Consider the following 7,927-nt stretch of genomic DNA (forward strand, 5'->3'; position numbering starts at 1 on the left):
GACCCTCGAATTGTCAGAATTCGAAATAATCCTGACTACTGGGTTGCCACACTCTTAGATCCCCAGTACAAAAGTAAATTTGCAGAACTTATTCCTGCCATAGAAATGGATGCACGCATGCAGGAGTATCAGCAGAGACTGTTGCAGAATTTTACATGTGCTTTTCCACAAAACACCAACGGTGCACGTAGTGAATCTCACAGTTCTAACTTGCCAACCGTGGGACCGTCGAGTGTTCAGCACTCAAAACGTAACAGAAACACAGTATCTGCTGATAACATCAATTTTGCGGAAACATTTCACCACTTTTTTAGCCCATCCTTTGCAAGGCCACAGGAGACAACAAGTCTGACACATAGTCAACGCCTAGAGACGATGGTACAGGAATATCTCCAAGTAAACATTGAAGCCATGACTGTGTCACTGGACCCTAGCTCTTTTTGGACTTCCAATCTGGATAAATGGCCGGAGCTCGCCACTTACGTCTTGGAAATCTTGTCATGCCCCGCAGCCAGCATTCTGTCTGAACTTGTGTTCAGCGCTGCTGGTGGTGTGCAGACAGATAAGCGCACGCGGCTCTCCACTGATAATGTAGACAGACTCACGTTCATAAAGATGAACAAATCATGGATCCGAAAGGACTTTTCTACCCCTGTGTCATCCTGGGGAGAGTAAAAGCTTGATGATTGGTTAAAATCACCTCACCAACCGTTTTAAGCTTTGAATTTACTAATCATGTTTATCTGTATCTTGTCTGGAAAACAATTTGGCCTTGTAGCAGTTTGTAGTACTGATTCTATTAGACCATCTATACTAAACTCCACCAGATTTAAAATTACTAATCATGTTTATCTGTATCTTGGCTGGAAAATAATTTGGGCCTTGTAGCAGTTTGCAGTATTGATTCTATTAGGCTATCTATACTAAGCTCCACCAGATTTCAAATTAATAATAATTTTTAGCTGCATCTAGCCAAGAAAATAATTTTGGGGCTCCTAGATGGGCAAGACACATGAGTGCCTTCTTGCTGCACTACCTGCAACATGACCCTCAAATTGTCAGAATTCGAAATAATCCTGACTACTGGGTTGCCACACTCTTAGATCCCCCACACTCTACGATCAACCTTTTCATTTTAATAAAGAACAAAAAATTGTCATTTTTGAAATTATAAGCATTAGCAGGTTATTAGAAACTGAAATTAAACAGTTTTCAACTCAAAACTTTAGTCTAGGTGATGTTACATTTGCACATAGGACCCCTTGATCGAAAGGAGCTTCTGAACTCTCTCATCCAGTGAATTTGTCAGATTTTTTATGGTTTCTGCTTCAACTGTTTTGCATGAGGACAGAATACCCTCCCAGAGCTGTTGCTTAGATGTGAACTGCCTCCCGCCATCATAGACACTCCTTTTGATGATGCTCCAGAGGTTCTCAATGGGGTTGAGGTCACGGGAGCATGGGGGTCACACATTAAGTTTGTCCCCTTTTATGCCCATATCAGCCAGAGATGCAGATGTGTTATGTGCAGCATGAGACGGTGCATTATCATGCATGAAAATGATCTTGCTGCGGAATACACGGTTCTTCTTCTTGAACCATGGCAGGAAGTGCTGTTTGAGAAACTCCACATACATTATGGAGTTCATCTTTACCCCTTCAGGGATTCTAAAGGGGCTGACAATCTCTCTCCCCATTATTCCAGCCCAAAATATTACTCCACATCCTCCTTGTTGGCGCTGTAGCCGTGTTTGCATTGGGTGTCCATCAACCAGCCATCCTCCACTCCATCCATCTGGACCATCGAGCGTTGCACGGCACTCATCGGTGAACAAAACAGTTTTGAAGTCAGTCTTCATGTATTGTTTGGCCCACTGGAGCCGTTTCTGCTTCTGTACAGTGGATAGAGGAGGTCGACAGAATGGCTTACGCACAGCTGCAAACCTCTGAAGGACCCTGCATCTTGTTGTTCGGGGAACGTTGGAGGCACCAGCAGCTTCAAAAACTTGTCTGCTGCTATGACAAGGCTTTTTTGACGCTGCTCTTTTAACCTGACGCAATTGCCTGTCGGAAAGAGTCCTCAATTTTCCCTTATCAGCACGCACACGTGTGTACTGTGAATCAGCTACATACTTCTTGATTGCCAAGACACTTCATCCTGATCATCGCACAATGTTGATTGTAGTCATGCCTTGACCTAAACACTCCACAATTTGTTGCTTCTCAGCAGCCGACACATCCTTTGTCTTTCCCTTTTTGGCAGAAAATGTAGGCTGCTTAATAATGTGGGACAGCCTTCTTAAGTAGTCTGCCTTTCATTGGACACACCTGCCAAACTAATTAGCACAGGTGTCTGCAATTGCTTACAGTGATATAAAGAGCCCTGACACACACCACCATCAATGAGTTTAACTGACAAACAAAAAATTCTTACCTTATCACTCATAAACACTTTTTGCATAATAATTTGGAACACAGTGTACATGTGCTTTTCCACAAAACAACAGTGGTTCACATAGTGAATCTTACAGTTCTAACTTGCCAAACGTGGTCTGTATGGAGTTGTTCAATAAAGGGCCCAAAATTAAGATAACATAGACGGGAGAGGTCTCCATGAATACGAATTCCTAAGTATTTGATACCCTGTGAGGGCCAGGCAAAGGGAAAGTTGGACTGGATGGAATCCTGTATGGATTTTGGGGAGGAAAACATCGAGGGCCTCAGACTTTGCTGCATTGATTTTAAAATTTGACCATGTAACAAAGTGATCTATTTCAGCCATAACAGTAGGGATGGATATATGTGATTCAGTGATATATACTAGGACATCATCAGCAAATGCAGAGCACTTGTACTCGGTGCCTCCCACCTCAATCCACCTAATATTGGGGTTATGGCGAATTGATGAGAGCAGGTGCTCCGTGACTAGGATGTATAAGAGAGGGGACAGAGGACATCCCTGCCTTGTCCCATTGGTGATTATGAAAGGTGATGAAAATATTCCATTTATCTTTAGCCTAGGTGACGTATTGCAATACAGGACCGTGATTTTGGCTTTAAAATAGTCCCCTAGACCCCTACCCCAAGCTTTTTAAGAGAATAATATATGGCATGCTAGGAGCCTCTATGGAATGCTTTCTCAGCATCCAACGAGAGTATCTAATTACAAATTTTTAACTGCATCTAGCCCAGGAAATACTTTGTGCCTAGTAGCAGTGTATGCTAGTCAGCGGATTATCCCAGCTGTTAAGCAAGCTACACCACCTGTAGTTTGGACACTTAATTTTTTCAAAGGAAATGCTTCGGGCCCCTGGGACACTCAGTGAAGAGCATCAGGAGGCACCCCAAGGAACAGGGGCTGGGACTTGCGGTAGGACGCCTTGTGGTGGACCGCCAAGCTCAATCCTTATAAAAGCTTTTTAACTGCAGCAGCTTAACTGGACGCTACTGGAGCTGGAATTCACGCAGCTGCTGGCATCAGACTTGCCCTCCAATAGATCCTTGTAAAAGGATTTAATGTGTACCCATTCAAATTAGAGAGACAATTTAAATTAAAAAGCTTAGACCTTCCTCCACCGCAGGGGGGCTCGCTCGAACCACCAGCGGACAAGCACCAGTATTGGGAGAGGTGGATTGGCCGTCAAAGTCCAACGCAGCTCTGGCACAAACCCGGCGACACGGAGGTCGCACGGGAAGGAACGGACTGGCCGTGTAGGCTTCGCACTTTTTTGGTTTTAGAAGGGCATGACATGCCTATATCTGTGTTTCCCCCTCGTTTTACTCCTCCACCTCTTTTCTTTTCGAATGACTACATGTACTTGTCACTTTTCTATGTGTTAGTTGTACCTTCTGAGCAGTTTGTTAGCTTTAGGACACCTTTGAAGTGTTTTCTATGTGTTTTCTATGCGTTCCTATGTGTTTTTGATTGCCTGCCATTGGTTTAAACGGTGTTCGACGAACAGTTCGATGAACAGTTCGTAGAACATACGGATGTTCGACCAAACGAACTCGAACACTACGGGGGTGGCTCAACACTAGTAAACAGCTCTGCAGATTCAACCATCTGATCTACCCCAAACTCAGACGGGCAGCTGGAGACTTGGGAGCTGTGAGGAAGCAAGTGCGATTGGGGTGACACCTCTGAGGACTGAAGTATTTGAGATGTTGAAATTGAGGTGGAGGAGAGCCCACTTAAAGGAGCACTTGATAGCCATTGAAGCACCTGCTGTTTTTGTGCCTCATCTGGAATTTGTAGCGATTGGCGTGGCCGTAAGAAAGGGATCGTATCACATTGTCCTCTAAAAGAAGTAGACATCTTAGTTTGGCTGGAAGATCGTCTTTCTTCTGCAGATGTTACTGTTGCTTTAACACCTACCCCACGGACACAACCTTTTTTTCCCTTCCCAAAACGAATATTCCCCTTTCCACCAGCAGCAGGCCTTTTTCCACTCATTTTGGTGGTTAACTAATTGACAACTCTGGAGTTGTTTGCACAAAAAACGATGGATGGGAACCGAGCAGAGCTGAGTGGCCAAACTGTGGTATTAGCCCAAAAGGATTGGCTGGGTTAGATGCAGTAAAACAATTTAATTACATACAATGGTGGTGGTGTTTAGTATAGATGGACTAATAGAATAAGTCCCACACACTGCTACAAGCCCCAAATTATTTTCCGAGCTAGATGCAGCTAAAAATTATTTCTAATTTGCAAGCTGGTGGAGCTTAGTATAGATGGACTAATACCATAAGTCCCACACACTGCTACAGGCCCAAAATTATTTTCTGAGCTAGATGCAGATAAAAATTATTTCTAATTTGCAAGCTGGTGGAGCTTAGTATAGATGTACTAATACAATAAGTCCCACACACTGCTACAGGCCCAAAATTATTTTCCGAACTAGATGCAGATAAAAATTATTTCTAATTTGCAAGCTGGTGGAACATAGTATAGATGGACTAATACAATAAGTCCCACACACTGCTACAGGCCCAAAATTATTCTCCAAGCAAGATGCAGACAAAAATTACTTCTAATTTGCAAGCTGGTGGAGCTTAGTACAGATGGCCTAATAGAATGATGCTATGCCCAAAAGGTTTTACTTGGCTAGGTGCAGTAAAAAAAATTGTATTCTATACACAGGTGGTGTAGCTTGCAACACAGATACGCTACTCCACAGACTAACACACACTGCAAGAGGCCAAAAAGGATTTGCTTAGCTAGATTTAGCCAAATGCTGTGAAAACACTAGCACAGCACTGGCACAGACCTGCCTGGCAAAATGTCGTAGGAAATGCTATAACCTAGTCCTCAAAAGGACTGCAATTAAAACTAGTCCCTACTCCCAAGCTGTCTATTTAAGAGCACAGACCTGCCTGTTACAAGTCGTAGGAAATGCTGTAACCTAGTCCTCAAAAGGACTGCAATCACAACTATTCCCTACTCCCAAGCTATCTGTATATTTCTGAGAAAATTGGATTGAAATTAACACTGAAAGTATAGCGCACACAGCAACAGCCGTGCTGTCTAACATGCAGCTGCAGCAGTGAGAAAATGGTGGCGACGGGGAAAATGGCTGGGTCTTATAGGGCAAGGACATGTGACATACACAGCCAATGACACATGCCCTTGCTTGTGTGAAAAAAAGCAGTTCGCTCTGTGTGTGCGCTGCTGATAGGCTGACAGATTGCACCGCCCCACTGTAAATGTGGGAAAGAGAAAAAAAATGGAGATCTTCATTATTTTTGCAGAGATCCATCCCCTGCCCCTCCTCCCGCCCCGCTGTACACTCAAACTACATATTAACATTGATTATCAGCATTACAGTGAAAAAATCCAGTTATGATTTTGGTGCGCGAACAGTTACTGAACATTACCTCGAAAAGCCGAATTTTTTCAAATCGTTCGTGTTCGCCAAATGGATCGAAAACCGCTCAAAACAGCTCAAATTTGAGATTTGCGAACAGTTCGATTCGAACACTGCTCATCTCTAATCCTGACTTCTTCTGGCTTTTGTAATTTAACTCTTTCTAAGCTAAGCAGTAGAAAGATGAGCATTACTTGTGATGAAAGGAAATATACCATGATTTCTTTTATTTTAATATTGATTCGTAACCTATTAATTACAGCCAATTTTGAGCTTCAAGACCAAGCAGCGTTTTTTAAATCTGACATGTATCACTTTATGTGGCAATAACACTGGAATGCTTAACATATCCCCGTGATTCTGATAGTGTTATTTTGTAACACATTGTACTTTATATTAATGGTAAATTTAGGTCAATATATATTTAGTTTTTCTTGTGAAAATATATAAAGTTGCACAATTTCATTGAAATGCGGTGATGCCCCATATGCCTTCAGAAACTACTGTTTGGTCACACAGCAGGGCTTTGAAAGTAAGAGCACTGTTTGGGTTTTGGGAACGCAGATGTTGCAAGAATATTTTGCGGATGACATTTGTGGAGTTCCAAAAGTACCAAAACAGCAGAAACCCCTCCAAAGTGATCCCATTTTATAAATTACTCCTCAAAATGCATTCATCAACACCGGCAATTACTATTTTTGTCCAACAGGTGTTTTTACTCTGCAACATCCAGAATTGCAAATAAGCCAGTTTAGTGCCCAGCTTGCGCTTATGGAGACAAGCAACCCAAACATTTTAAGTGGGCTCTCCGCGCTAGAGAAATGCCAAATCTGTGGATTCTTTGTCTTACCATTAACGTGGAAACCCCCTATTTTTAGAATGAAAGATGACGGTCCTGAGTTGGGGCTTGCGTTTTTTGCCTTCCTAACTTTTTCCTCAAACAGCTTTGCTCCTGGCATATTTTTGAAGCATATTTGTCTCAGTAATGCCTCAGCGATACATAGTCAAACATATATGGCTGAAATCATTCAGCTAGTGTCTGATACATGCTGCCCGCATTAGCTATCAGGTTTCCTTTAAATCCTCATACAGCTAAGTCAAACTAAAATAAAACAAAATGATGACAACCAGAATGAAGGAAAAATTACAAAAAATATTATTTTCCTCAAAAGTTAAAAGTGTTCAGTTCTCAAGTCTCTATCATTTTATTTCCTGTAGATAGTTATAATGATTAGGACTTTTACATTCTCTGTAAACAGTCAGTCCTTATGCTTTGTTTATTTTCTGCTTAAAATTTAATGGGTGAAGAAAAAAACTTTTGCCGAAACCCGGGATTGAACCAGGGACCTTTAGATCTTCAGTCTAACTCTCTCGAAAACTGAGCAATTTCGGCAGGACTCATTTAGATTCAGGAATGTTCAACACACTGTAGATGTCACAACTGGATGTATTTATTTTTACTTTGACTTGTTTTTGCAAGATTATCTATATTTGAAAGTCCCGCTATTTTGCGTACATATTTAAGAACTTACATTAATTCTTTGTGAATGAATAGAAAAAAACAGCAATTCTGCATTTTTTTACATTTTCAAATTTACTCAATTCGCCAGGGTAATTCTGACTATGTCTCTGTAGGACAGATGATGATTGAGCATAAAACACAATTTGTAAGCATAATGTTGCATCAAGCTTTATTTTTTCTTAGGTGCAAACTATTGGAGTGAAGAAAGAAGATGCAAATTTAGAGAAAATATTCTACTGATTGTTAATGTTGAAAGTGAAAATATTTGTCCCAAAATGTGGTGAAATTTTGATGTCAGTATCACATGCGCATTTCAGACTTGATAAACTATGTTCATCTGCTCTTTTAGCTTTTGTTTATTAAGTATATTTATAGTCTATTGATGCCTGAGGTAGAAACATCTGAAATTAGACTTACTGGTAATTCGGTTTCTAGGAATCTTCCACGACAGCACCTTAGGAGTAGTGCTGAGCCACCCCCGTAGTGTTCGAGTTCGGTTCGGTTCGTCGAACACCCGTGTGTTCGCCGAACTGTTCGTCGAA

The 7,927-nt window shown here is 41.6% G+C and overlaps 1 non-coding gene across 1 annotated transcript; it reads right to left on the reverse strand.

The window, feature by feature from the left end:
- Positions 1–7,182: 7,182 nt before the first annotated feature.
- On the reverse strand, positions 7,183–7,256 carry TRNAF-GAA (transfer RNA phenylalanine (anticodon GAA)). The gene has a single exon. It is a non-coding gene; the product is annotated as a tRNA-Phe (tRNA).
- Between the last annotated feature and the right edge of the window lie 671 nt (positions 7,257–7,927).

Source organism: Phyllobates terribilis, unplaced genomic scaffold (assembly GCF_046119375.1).
Source record: "Phyllobates terribilis strain yellow unplaced genomic scaffold, ASM4611937v1 Scaffold_12__6_contigs__length_324123572, whole genome shotgun sequence".
NCBI lineage: Eukaryota > Metazoa > Chordata > Amphibia > Anura > Dendrobatidae > Phyllobates > Phyllobates terribilis.